General features: G+C 47.2%; 2 non-coding genes across 2 annotated transcripts; both read right to left on the bottom strand.

The window, feature by feature from the left end:
* Positions 1-4910: 4910 nt before the first annotated feature.
* trnae-cuc (transfer RNA glutamic acid (anticodon CUC)) lies at positions 4911-4982 on the bottom strand. Its single transcript has one exon. It is a non-coding gene; the product is annotated as a tRNA-Glu (tRNA).
* Positions 4983-6710: 1728 nt separating this feature from the next.
* trnae-cuc (transfer RNA glutamic acid (anticodon CUC)) lies at positions 6711-6782 on the bottom strand. The gene has a single exon. It is a non-coding gene; the product is annotated as a tRNA-Glu (tRNA).
* Positions 6783-14189: the final 7407 nt, after the last annotated feature.

The raw sequence follows: 14189 nt of genomic DNA, 5'->3' as shown, positions 1-14189 counted from the left end.
CGCCTCTCACCCTGAACCTATGCCCTCTAGTTCTGGACTCCTCCATCCCAGGGAAATTACCTTGTCTTTTACCCTGTCCATCCCTCTCATGAATTTGTAACCTCTATTAGGTCACTCCTCTACCTCCGATGCTCCAGTGAAAATAGTCCCAGCCTATTCAGACTCTCCCTGTAGCTCAAACCCTCCAACCCCCAGCAACATTCCGTAAATCGTTTCTCATAGAGAAGTCAACGTTTCAGTCCTGAAGAAGGGTTAATACCCAAAATGCTGACTACTCCACATCCTGGTGCTGCCTGGCTTGCTGTATTCTCCCGACCTCCTGCTTGCCTACTTCAGGTTGCAATATGTAGTGCCTCAGTGGTTACCACTGCAGCCTCACAGCACCAGGGACCCAGGTTTGATTCCAGCCAGTGAGGAGTTTGTACATTCTCCCAGTGTCTGCGTGTGTTTTCTCTGGGTGGTCCTGTCCAAACATATGCAGGTCTGAGGTTTGATGAAGGCCTTCCTGCACTTAGAGCAACTGAGCAACCTCTCCCCCCTGTGGACCCACCAGTGGGCCAGCAGGTCAGAAGAAAGAGCAAAGCCCATCCTGCATTCGGGGCAGAAGAATGCCTCTCCTCGGTATGGACACACTGGTGTCTCAGCAGGTGGGAAGAACTGCTGAAAGCCATCTCGCACTCAGGGCATGAGAACAGCCGTCCCGGGTGTGGACCAATTGGTGCGTCCGCATGGCAGAGGAATCACTGAAGGCCTTCCCGCACTCACGGCAGCAGAAGGGCCTCTCCTCTCTGCGGACTCATTGGTGGTTCAGAACCCTTGCAAATTTCACAATATCCTTCTGATAGGAGGGAGACCAGAATTGCACACAATATTCCAAAAGTATTCCACAATATTCCAGTGTCCTGTCCAGCCACAACGTAACTTACCAACTCCAATACTCAAGTCAGAGGATTGCGGAATTTTTAAAACTCACAAAATAAAATAGCAAAAAATGGAAGGACAAACCGAATTTTTGAAGTCAACTTGGAAGCATCATTGAGAAATCGGCGGACTGGGTTTATTAGGTACCTGTTCTCCTTAAATACACTATATACATCTTTTTCTTCTGCTCTTCGCAGTTTCTCTGTGCTGCAGTGTGTAGTGGCTCGTTGAAATAATGTCCTGATGCAGCTTAATAGAACATAGAACATAGAAAATTACAGCGCAGTACAGGCCCTTTGGCCCTCGATGTTGCGCCGATCCAAGCCCACCTAACCTACACTAGCCTACTATCCTCCATATGCCTATCCAATGTCCGTTTAAATGCCCATAAAGAGGGAGAGTCCACCACTGCTACTGGCAGGGCATTCCATGAACTCATGACTCGCTGAGTCAAGAAGCTACCCCTAACATCTGTCCTATACCTACCACCCCTTAATTTAAAGCTATGCCCACTCGTAATAGCTGACTCCTTAGGTGGAAAAAGGTTCTCATTGCCAACCCGATCTAAACCCCTAATCATCTTGTACACCTCTATCAAGTCACCCCTAAACCTTCTGGTCTCCATTGAAAAAAGCCCCAAGTGCCTCAGCGTTTCCTCATACGATCTTCCTACCATACCAGGCAACATCCTGGTAAACCTCCTCTGCACCCGTTCCAGCGCCTCCACACCCTTCCTATAGTATATCGACCAAAATTGCACACAATACTCCAGATGCGGCCGCACCAAAGTCTTATACAACTGCAACATGACCTCAGGACTCCGGAACTCAATTCCTCTACCAATAAAAGCTAGTACGCCATATGCCTTCTTCACAGCACTATTTAGCTGGGTGGCAACTTTCAGAGATCTGTGTACATGGCCACCAAGATCCCTCTGCTCATCCACACTACCAAGTATCCGACCATTAGCCCAGTAATCCATCTTCTTGTTACTCTTAAACAAAATTGAACTCCATTTGCCACCTTTCTGCCCAGCTCTGCAGCTTAACTATATCTCACTGTAACCTGCCACATCCTTCCTCACTGTCAACAACTCCACTGACTTTCGTATCATCTGCAAACTTGCTCACCCAACCTTCTAGCCCCTCCTCCAGGTCATTTATAAAAATGGCAAACAGCAATGGTCCCAAAACAGATCCTTCCGGAACACCACTAGTAACTGCACTCCAAGATGAACCTTTACCATCAGCTATTATCCTCTGTCTTCTTCCAGCTAGCCAATTCCTAATACAAACCTCCAACGCACCCTCAATGCCATACCTCCGTATTTTTTGCAGTAGCCAACCATGGGGAACCTTATCAAACGCCTTACTAAAATCCATATACACCACATCTACCGCTTTACCCTCGTCCACCTCCTTAGTCACCTTCTCAAAGAATTCAATAAGGTTTGTGAGACAAGACCTGCCCTTCACAAAACCATGCTGACTATCCTTGATCACATTATTCCTATCCAGATGTTCATAAATCCTATCCCTTACAATTTTCTCTAAGACTTTGCCCACAACAGAAGTGAGACTCACTGGCAATAGGAACTAGTGTTATCCATGCGCAACTTCCCACTACTATCCTTGACTGTACCTATTCCAACCTGAGTCATTCTTTTATTCCTGACATACCCATAGAAAGCCCTTGGGTTGTCCCTTATCCTACCAACCAAGGACTTTTCATGTCCCCTCCTTGCTGCTCTTAACTCTCTCTTTGGATCCTCCCTGGCTACTTTATAACTCTCAATCGCCCCAATTGAACCTTCACGCCTAATCTTTACATAGGCCGCCCTCTTCGCTTTAACAAGGGATTCCAATTCATTATTAAACCACGGCTCCCTCACACGACGTTTTCCTCCCTGCCTGACAGGGACATACTTATCAAGGACACTCAATAGTTGCTCCTTGAACAAGCTCCACATATCGATTGCACCCTTCCATTGAAGCCTACTTTTCCAAGCCACGCATCCTAAGTCATGCCTCACCGCATCATAATTTCCCTGCCCCCAGCTATAACTCTTGCCCTGCAGTGCACACGTATCCCTCTCCATCACCAGAGTAAAAATCACCGAATTGTGGTCACTGCCCCCAAAGTGCCCACCTACCTCCAATTCTAATACCTGGCCTGATTCGTTACCCAGAACCAAATCCAGTACGGCCTCACCTCTTGTTGGCCTGTCAACATATTGTGTCAGGAAACCCTCCTGCACACAATAGATAAACACCGACCCATCTAACGTACTCGAGCTATGGCTTTCCCAGTCAATATCTGGAAAGTTAAAGTCCCCCATAGCAACCACCCTATTCCTGATGAAGGGCTTATGCTCGAAACGTCGAATTCTCTATTCCTGAGATGCTGCCTAACCTGCTGTGCTTTGACCAGCAACACATTTGCAGCTGTGATCTCCAGCATCTGCAGACCTCATTTTTCACCCTATTACTTTCCCTCTTCTCCTGAATCACCCTCTCAATCCTTTCTTCTACGTCTCTAGGACTATTAGGAGGCCTATAGAAAACTCCAAACAGGGTGTCCTCCCCTTTCCTATTTCTAACTTCAGCCCAACGTACCTCAGATGGCGAGTGTTCATCCATCGTCCTTTCCACCGCTGTAATACCATCCTTGACAAGCAATGCCACACCTCCCCTTCTCTTACCCCCACCTCTGACCCTACTAAAACATTTAAACCCTGGAACCTGCAACAGCCAATCCTGTCCCTGTTCTACCCATGTCGCAGTAATAGCCACAACAACAAAATCCCAGGAACCCAACCCACGCTGCAAGTTCACCTATCTTATTTCGTATACTTCTCGCATTGAAGTATACTTCAATGTCACATTGCTGTTTAGAGGCACCCTCCTTCAAGATTGATGCCAAGCTCCTAATCTCCCTACACTCAAGGTCCTGCACCCTAAAGCTACAGTCTAGGTTCCCATGTGCCTGCAGAGTTAGTTTAAACCCCCTCCCCCAAAGATACCTAGCAAACCTCCCCCCAAGGATACTGGTGCCCCTCAGGTTCAGGTGTAGACTATCCTGTTTATAGAGGTCCCACCTTCCCCAGAAAGAATCCCAGTTATCCGGATACCGGAATCCCCCCCTCCTGCACCATCCCTGTAGCCACGCATTTAACTGTTCTCTCTCACTATTCCTTGACTCACTATCACGTGGCACGGGTAACAAACCAGAGACAACAACTCTGTTTGTTCTAACTCTGAGCTTCCAACCTAGCTCCCTGAAAGCCTGCCTAACATCCTCATCCTTCTTCCTACCTATGTCGTTGGTGCCAATGTGGACCACGACTTCGGGCTGCTCCGCCACCCCCTTAAGGACTCGGAAAACACGATCAGAGACGTCACTTACCCTTGCACCTGGGAGACAACTTACCAATCGTGAGTCTCTCTCGCCCCCACAAAACCGCCTATCTGTGCCACAAAATATCGAGTCCCCAATAATTATTGCTCTGCTCTTCTCCATCCTTCCCTTCTGAGCAACGGGAACAGGCTCCGTGCCGGGGCCTGAACCCCATTGCTTCCCCCTGGTAAGTCTTCCAACACACAAGTATCCAAAATGGTGTACTTGTTCTTGAGGGGAACGACCGCAGGGGGTCGCTGCACTGGCTGCTTTCTCCAAGTTCCCCTCACTGTCACCCATCTGTCTGCAATCTGCAATACAAAAAATTAAATTTAAACTGGTAAACAAACGTAACCACGTCTACAAACAGGAACTGCCAAACAGCCCTGTCCTGCTCTGCCGAGAGAGTGAGGATTGTTCACTCGTTTATAGCTGCAGAAACAATCATCCCAACACATGCAAACCAATCCGCATCAGGATGCTATTTCAACGAGCAACTTCACTCTGCAGCACCCAGGAACGACGAAGATCAATAAACAAGCGTACAGCGCATTTAAGACGATTGGATAGCCCGTCGACCCGCTGAAAACTGCTTCCCTAACCGGGAATCGAACCCGGGCCGCGGCGGTGAGAGCGCCAAACCCTAACCACTGGACCACCAGGGAGACGTAAGTTCGTTCCTGTAGCTCTGCTGAAAATTTCCTCTCTGCCCGGGAATCGTACCCAGGCTGCGGCAGTAAGAAGACTTCCACCGATCTAGAGAACATTGGGAAGACTAGAGAGTCAAGTCACATCTCTGCGACTCTCCTGCGCGCCTTTATAGGGAAAAAAGCGCGGAGCGGACCCAGAAGCTGGTGTAGCGCAAGCTTACCTGGGTAGGTTTTTTTCCCTGTAAAGGCGCGCAGGAGAAATTACTACTTCCCTAAAGTTCTGATCTATGACCCCCTCTGCCTACCGAATGATTCGAAGTTCTTCCAACTACAGCTCCAGTTCACGAACACAGTCTTGGAGGAGCTCTTCCTGCAAGTGTAATCAGCAGGGACGACAATGGCATCCCTCACCTCAAACATGTCGCAAGAGGAACATTGCACTGCCTTCACTACCATCCCACTAAAAGTAACTTTTAAAAAATGCTAGGTCTAAAGAATAGAACCAGCAAAACGCAGCTCTTACCTGCTTACCACAACGGGTCTTACTATCAGGTTAGACGAGGAGGGCGGGTGGGAGGCACTACCCATATAGTGCCTGGCGTTCCTCTCCTGCGCGCCTTTAAAGGAAAGAAAACCTACCCAGGTAAGCTTGCGCTACACCAGCTTCCGGGTCCGCTCCGCGCTTTTTTCCAAGAAAGGCGTGCAGGCGAGTCCCGGAGATGTGACTTGACTCTCCAGTCTCCCCAACGTTATAGAGATCGCATCGGGAGCAATGGATACTAAAAAAATTACATTGATGGATGTACCGGTGAAAGTCTTCTTCCTGCCGCAGCCCGGGTTCGATCCCCGGGCAGCGAGGCAATTTTCAGCAGAGCTACAAGGTGGGGTCGACATATCCCTGGTGGTCTAGTGGTTAGCATTTGGCACTTTCACTGCCGTGGCCTGGGTTCGATTTCCGGTCAGAGAAGCAGTTTTCTGCGGGCTATCCATTCGTCTTAAATCTGCTGTACAGGAGATTATTGATTGATCTTCGTCGTTCCTGGGTGCTGCAGTGTGAAGTAGTTCGTTGAAATAGCATCCTGATGGAGATTTGTTCGCTCATGTTGTGATGATTGCTTCTGCAGCTACAAACGAGTGAGCAATCCTCACTCTTTCGGCGGAGCAGGTCAGGGCTATTTGGCAGTGTCTGTTTGTAGACGCGGTTACGTTTGTTTAACAGTTACAATTTAATTTTTTTAGTATCCGTTGCTCCTGATGCGATCTCTATAACATTGGGGAGACTGGAGAGTGAAGTCACATCTCCGGGACTCTCCTGCGCGCCTTTATAGGAAAGAAAACCTACCCAGGGAAGCTTGCGCTACACCAGCTTCCGGGTCCGCTCCGCGCTTTTTTCCAAGAAAGGCGCGCAGGCGAGTCCCGGAGATGTGACTTGACTCTCCAGTCTCCCCAACGTTATAGAGATCGCATCGGGACCAATAGATACAAAAAATTAAATTTAAACTGTTAAACAAACGTAACCGCGTCTACAAACAGGCACTGTCCTGCTCCGCCGAGAGAGTGAGGATTGTTCACTCGTTTATAGCTGCAGAAACAATCATCCCAACACATGCAAACTAATCCGCATCAGGATGCTATTTCAACGAGCTACTTCACACTGCAGAACCCAGGAACGACGAAGATCAATAAACAACCATACAGCGCATTTAAGACGATTGGATAGCCCGTCGACCCGCTGAAAACTGCTTCCCTGACCGGGAATCGAACCCGGGCCGCGGCGGTGAGAGCGCCAAATCCTAACCACTAGACCACCAGGGAGACGTAGACCCGTTCCTGCAGCTCTGCTGAAAATTTCCTCTCTGCCCGGGAATCGTACCCAGGCTGCGGCAGTAAGAAGACTTCCACCGATCTCGAGAACATTGGGAAGACTAGAGAGTCAAGTCACATCTCCGCGACTCTCCTGCGTGCCTTTATAGGGAAAAAAGCGCGGAGCGGACCCAAAAGCTGGTGTAGCGCAAGCTTACCTGGGTAGGTTTTTTTCTTGAAGCCGTTCAGCCAATCATTTCCATGCGACTCTCTGTCACTTGTATCTCTCCGAGGTGATTCGCAATCGGTGATATGTGTCCTAATGATGGGAACTGTGTCTGTGTTGTGATGCTACTTTCGAAATGCTGATCGTCCTGTCATTCACGTCTGAACCGGAGTGGGGAATTATTGCAGGGAATGAATACGACGGCAAACAATGTGGCTTTGTGGCTCAGTGGTTAGCTGTGCTGTCTCATAACAATCGGTACCTGGATTCGATCCTACCCTTATGCGGTTTGTTTGTGTGGAGTTTGTTCAATCTCCCCGTGTCTGCGTGGGTTTCCTGCAGTGCTCCGGTTTCCTTCCACAGTCGAAAGATGTGCAGGTTAGGTGGACTGACCATGCTGAACTGCCCTATAGTGCCCAGAGGTCCGTAGGTTACGCGCATCAGTCAGAAGTAAATGTAGGATCTGGGCAGGTGACTCTTCGGAGGGTTGGTAAGGACTTGTTGACCAGGAGGGCCTGTTTCCCCACTGTAGGGATTCGAATTCGAATTGTTTCAACTTCAGCTCATTCCCATTTCAGAGAAGAGGTGTTAGGATTCAGTTCAGAGCAGACCGCGGAAAACAACTCAAATCTGTACAAGCACTTCCCCTCAATTGTGGAAATTGGGCCAATGTTTACTGACATATTCAGTTCAGATGCTCGAAGACTTGGGAGGCAAAGGCAAGATATAGAATACAGCACCGTTACAAAGGGAAGCAATAGCAGACGATAGTTTCGATCGAGAGACATGAACCCAGCGCCCTCCCGCTGCTCAACTCTATTTTCCCGCACGGAGTGCTTTCCACAGGTCCCTTCAACCTTTCGTCTGGCGTGTGGCATGCACGTTCGAGCCTGATGTCAAAGATCTCCACTGCTGTCCTATTATATGGTGTTGCGCAGACGTATGGAGGCTGTGTAAATAGAAACTTATTTCTAAATTCCCACATTCTGTTGGTCGAACTGTGATTTCACACTGAATCACAACATGTGTCGCAGCGCAGACGGAGGCCATGCGACCCACCTTCGCTCTTCTGGTTCTATACTTAAGTCAACGTGTGTCTCTATTCGTTTCATTCTCTCGCCTTCTCAGCGTAAATCTGCACATCTGAACGTGACCACCGAATTCCCTTTTGGGTCCATTGAATCTTCCTCTTTGTCAATGTCCGACAGGGACTTACTGACACTAACCACTCCCTGTACGAAAACGTTCTTCCTAATGTAACTTTTGCTTCTTTTCCTCTTGACTTTAAAACTCTGCCAGATCCTTTCAGGTGTGGGAGCATTTTCACAACACTATTTCCTGTTTCTAGGTCCCGCATGACTTGCAAGGCTTCTGTTCTCCTGGAGAGCTGTCCCAATTTTCCAATCTCGCTTCATTGCTGACATTCCTCAAGCACCGCATCTCTGGCAAGTTGGAGTAGTAGAAGACCCAAAGCGAGATTCATAAACCTAGACCAACGAGGTGGATACCGGGCGCACCCCATCGCCCGTACCCGCCCCACCTCTTCAGTCACCTGAGTCTTGCTCAGTGTGAAATACATTTGACATTGCTCTAAGAATTGCAAGCAGCAAATAATTTCCCGAACAGCTGCTTCTCATTCTGTCTCCCTGCTGCTCTTTGTCCCGTCCCCAGGAACCGGGGCCTCTCCACTGGCAGATAATTCAACTGTTTTGTCTCGAAACATGTTTCTGATACCCAGGTGGCCAGGTGACAAGCACTGCCCTCCTCAACATAGGGGACAGAGAACGGGAGAAGACCACGCAGACCACCACGAGTGTGTCACCTCAACTGTGCACATTGGGCGAGATATCAATGTGAAATATTTATGTTGAGTTTTCTGAGAAACAAATGAGGAGGCGAGGTGCAGAACAGAGCGCCCTTAGACGGGAAAGCTGCTAAAGATGACATTAGTTGAATAGAAGAGAATAGGACATGGCAGATTTCAGGCCCGAAAGTCATGGAACTCGATATTGAAGACCGGAGGGCTGTAGGGTCTTCAAGTAGAAAATGAGGCGTTGTTCTTCCATCTGGAGCTGAGCTTTGCTGGAATACTGCTGCAAGCCTGAGACAGAGATGTTGGCCAGGGAACAGGGTGGCGTGTTAAAGTGACAGGCAACCAGATGTTCAGGGCCTTTTTTGCGGGCAGAACCGAGATGTTCTGCGAAACACTCACCCAGTTTATGCTTCATGCTACGTTGGGGAAACGACACTGTGAGCAGCGAATGAAGTAGACTAGTTTGTGGCAAAAGTGCTGCTTCACCTGGGCAGGTATGTTCGAGCCCTTGGATATTCAGGAGGGAGCAGGTAAATGGGCAGGTGTTACAGATTCGGCGGTTGCAGGGGAAAGTGCCTTGGGGCAATGGGAGGTGGGTGTGGGGTTTTGAGAGTGAAGGACGAGTGGACCCGAGGTGTAAGCCCTGCCCATTTACATCCTCTCATATATAAATCCGTGAAGTGGAAAAAACACTCCATAGAATCATGTGACTCATGAACTAATTCATATTCATGTCCCGGGTCCAGCATCATTATTGTGTCACAGCAGCTGCAGGCCATCACCGGGGGCTCGGCCTATGACGTCATGGTGCGGCTGGAAGCCCCCAGGACAGTTTATCAAAGAAACCTCCCTGTGGGTCAGGGCAGCCCTGCATCGGGAAGCACTGGGATGGCTAATCACTATCGGTTTACATGGGGAACATATCTCCACATTACGCAGCCCCGAAGCAAACGTCCCGTCCCTCCACTTAAAGTTCAAGAGCCCTCAAACCGAAATTCCCCAGATACATTTGGAAAAATGTTTCCAGGTGTTCGCAAAGTATGTCTATGAGCACTTTGTTCAAGTTTGAACGTTGCGAGTGTTGAAATTTTGTGCTTTTGAGCGAAATCACAATTCTAAAAAACAGAATGTGGGAATTGAGACAGAGTTTATATTTGCACGACGGCGATATGTCTGCGGGTGAGCATCACCCAGAAGGGAAACCATCTCTCCTATTCACTCAATGTCCTCTTTAGCAGCTTTCCCGTATAACGGCGCTCTGTTCTGCACCTAGCCTTCTCATCTGCTTCCCAAAACATTTCGACATAATTATTTCACATTGATATCCTGGCCCAATGTGCACAGTTGAGATGGCACACTCGTGGAGGTCTGCGTGGTCTTCTACCGTTCTCTGTACCCTATGTTGGGGAGGGCAATGCTTGTCACTGGTCTCTCCGGTGTCAGAGAAAAGTTTAGAAACAAAACGGTTTAATTTTCTGCCAGTAGAAAGGGCCCGGTTCCTGGAGACGGGACAAACGGCAGCAGAGAGACTGAATGAGAAGCAGCTGATCGGGAAGTTCTTTGCCGCTTGCAATTCATAGAGGAATGTCAAATGTAGTTCACACTGAGCAAGACTCATCTAGTTCAAGAGGCAGAGCGAGGGTGCGTGAGCGCGTACTGTGTGGCTCGTTGGTCTACGGTTATGATTATTGCTTTGATCCTTTTTCAACGCAGAATTGCAGGAAATCTCGTGTTCAAATCCCAGGCAAGCCTGCATTTCATGACTTGTGCAAAAGTGCCCGATTAATTTTCTCAAAAAACACTTTCGTTGAATGAGGTTGGACTCCCTGGAGTAGCAATGGGGCAGAAAACAGGGAAGTGAAATGTTTGGCGAGAGCATTGAACAGTTTGGGGTGAGTGGTGCGGTGTTTGAGGAATGTCAGCGATGAGGGGAGACTGGAAAATTGGGACAACTCTCCTCGGAAAAAAACAAGTTTGAAATCTGGCCTGATTGAAGCTTTCCAAGTCATGCGGGGTCTTGACAGAGAAAGTAATGTCAAAATGTTCCCACGCCTGAAAGGATCGGCAACGATTCGGCAGAGTTTTAAAGTCATGAGGAAAATAACTACAAGTGACATTAGGAAGAATGCTTTCGTACAGGGAGTGGTTGGGGTCAGCAAATTTCTATTTAACATTTACCAGTGAACGCAAAAGGGAATTCAGTGGTCATGTTTAAAGTAACAACGTGCAGAATTACATGGAGAAGGCAAGAGAATGATACGAATACAGACACACGTTTACTGGCTGTGTAGAACCGGCAGAGCGAAGGTGGGCCGCATGGCAAATGTTGTGACTCAGAGTGAAATCACAGGTCGACCAACAGAATTTAGAAAAAAGTTGAATTTTACATAGCCTCCATACTTCTGCGCAACAGTATATTATTACACGACAGCAGTGGATTTCTTTGACATCAGTGTCGAACATGCATGCCATACGCCAGACGAAAGGCTGAAGGGACCTGTGGAAAGCACGCATCCACAGACACAAAGATAGATAAATGCGACATATATTGAGGTCGATACTGAAACGACGAATTCTCCATTCGACATGGATGCTAACTGAAGGAAAGGAAAAGAAAAATGTTAACATTTAAGCACAGCCCTTCACCAGCTCAGGGCAAAAGAATATAACATTAGGGCCACTAATCTCCTTTTAAATTTGTAAAGGTGAATGAGTAAGTGAGTGAGAGATTTTGATAAATACGCTGATTCGACAGTGAATTTGAGCATTTTCCCAGTGTTATACCAAAACAATACCAAGCTAACATTAACTCTGTTACGTTCCATAGATGCTGCCATGTCTGCCGAGTTTCTCTATCAGTTCATGTTTTTGTTTCATATTTCCAGCATCTGCAATCCTTTGTTTGATATTGACCTGAATAGTTTTTGGGACAAAATCAATCCCTGCCAGCTTCGCATAGCATTTCATGCTTCTAAAAACAAATCAGAAATGTTGCCATCACGACAAAGGAAAGGTGCAGAATTCCCATTCTCTGGCCCGGACTAGGACCCTCAGGACAGCGTCAAAAGCACAGCATCCTAACCACTTGATTACTGGTGGAGCGAGCCAATATATATTTGTTCAATTACACTGTTTTTGCCTTTTCATTTATGACAATCTTCGCTGTAGTTTGGTTTCTCCTTGTCTTCGAGATTTTACAACATACAGAAAGACCATTCGCTGAAAATGTGTTGCCGGAAAAGTGCAGCAGATTAGACAGCATCCAAGGAGCAGGAGAACCGACGTTTCGGGCATGAGCCCTTCTTCAGGAATCTGATTTTTTTTCAGAGGGACCATTCGGTCCACTGTGCTGTGTGGATTATCAGACATATATCTGTCCTTGTCTCACTTTCCAGTATTTCACCCATAGCCTTGTGTGTTCTGATGTTTCCAGGGCTCATGCCAATGAGATTCTCTCTGTGATCTCACAATGACACAACAATGGGCCTGAAGTCTAATATGGTCAAACTGTGTTGAAACCCCATTGAGGAACTAATCGTCATTTTTATCCACAGGAGGTACACACGGAGATACATTCGCTGAGAGGGGCAGAGATCTCAGGATTATCCCACTTCATGTGCTTTATGTCCACCAGTTTCTCCAACAAACGGCAGAGGTGGAATACAAGCCACTTTTCCAAACAATGAGAGCCGTTGTGGTGAGCTGGGATATGGAATAGACAGTGAGTTAAAACAGTCCCACATGCAGCTCATGTGCAACTTTCAATTTCACAAAATCCACCTACGCATTTGCTGCGGTGCCTGGCAATCGAAGAGGACATTCGTTGTGGGGAGACATTCCCAAGTTTGGGAATGTTAGCTTTGGAGCAAAGAAGGTTAACTGGAGATTTTCTGGGGCTGTTGGTAATGATGGGAGAAGAAGCGGTGGGAATGGGCAGATTAATGATCAGAAGAACCAATTGCCACTGACCAGAGTCAGTTACCAGAGGACAGGAATTGAAGTTCTTGAATGAAAAGCAGCACTTGTGCCTAATAAACATAGAGAATACTGCAGAAAGCCAACAGGTGGAGCAGCATCTGTGGAAAGGTAAACAGAGCTGACGTTTTGAGTCTGGTACGTTGTTTGTTCCGAACTCGAGTTTCTTGTATGGCAATCAATTCCCAGACATGAGAAAACGGGACTTTATTGAGACGGGTTTTGTGAAGTTTGAGCGATAATGCAACCAACAGGAAGTCATTTAAAATCGCCAGCGAAGAAAGCATAGCCATCAGGTTACCACCCTGGGCGGGGGAGCTCCAAAGGATCTCTACGCCAGCATCTTAAGTATTCGGCCACAACTACACGCCCAAAGTTATGATCTAAAATTTCTCATGGAATTGCTCTAACAGGAAAGGTGAGTACTGGACTTGTCCTGTCCGCGCCATAGCCCCAACGTATCCTGTTCCCCTGGATTTGATCAGGACAGAGGAGGCTGATGGGAGATCGAATTGAACTACACACATTGATGAGGGACAGAGCAGGTGGGAAGGATCCATTTCCATGCGTAGAGAGATGAATAATCTGGGCCGAAAATAAGGAGTCACTTCAAGAAATTTGGGGTTCATTCAGCAAAGCAAATGTAGAACTGTTCACAGAAATTTGTGATGAAAGTCTTTCGAACTTTGTTGTTGGGAAATTTTGGTGATACTAATAAGATGAACGTAGATTGCTAAATGTGTTTGGTGACAGCTCTCGTTATAGCATAGCCTTCTTGTCTAATTGATTCAACACTCCCCATCTCTATGTACAGGAATTGAACCCCAGCTTATGGAGCAACTCGGTAACAAAATGCATCAATGTCATTAAGTAAGGCCTGACTACCAGATCAAGTCACAAGACAGTGGTTCCATGAGCTTTGAAAGTAACATAAAACGTACTGTAATCAGCGATTGTCCTAAGACAATCTGGGTGACGAAGTTTCCTAATTTCTTTCCTCGAAATGAATCACATTTTCCTCATTTCAGTGTACTTTAATATGGACTGGCATTGATTCCCATAGCACTTAACCGTTCTAATTCTGTGATTGAGCCACTTATTTGCCTCGATGCATGAGTAGAACCTGTCACTTTTCGAGTGCCACCGTTAAGCCACACCTACAAACTTGCCTCCCATTCACTTTCACTTTTCCCTCACAACCGAGCAACGGGGACAGTCAGAAAACGAACGGGAGCAAAATTCAGTTTGAATATGATTAGATTGCCAGTAGAAGAAAGAGTGAATGTTTCGCGTAAAAACCAAAGTTTCAAAGGAACATTGCACAATTTGGGAGTCAAACTCACGACATCAGAATAAAAATCTTTTGTTCTATTACTGAGGTATTCGAACACATAGTCAGGGTATA

This window comes from Hemiscyllium ocellatum (assembly GCF_020745735.1).
Source record: "Hemiscyllium ocellatum isolate sHemOce1 chromosome 27 unlocalized genomic scaffold, sHemOce1.pat.X.cur. SUPER_27_unloc_38, whole genome shotgun sequence".
Classification (NCBI taxonomy): Eukaryota; Metazoa; Chordata; class Chondrichthyes; order Orectolobiformes; family Hemiscylliidae; genus Hemiscyllium; species Hemiscyllium ocellatum.
This window is presented reverse-complemented; position numbering and strand designations above follow the sequence as displayed.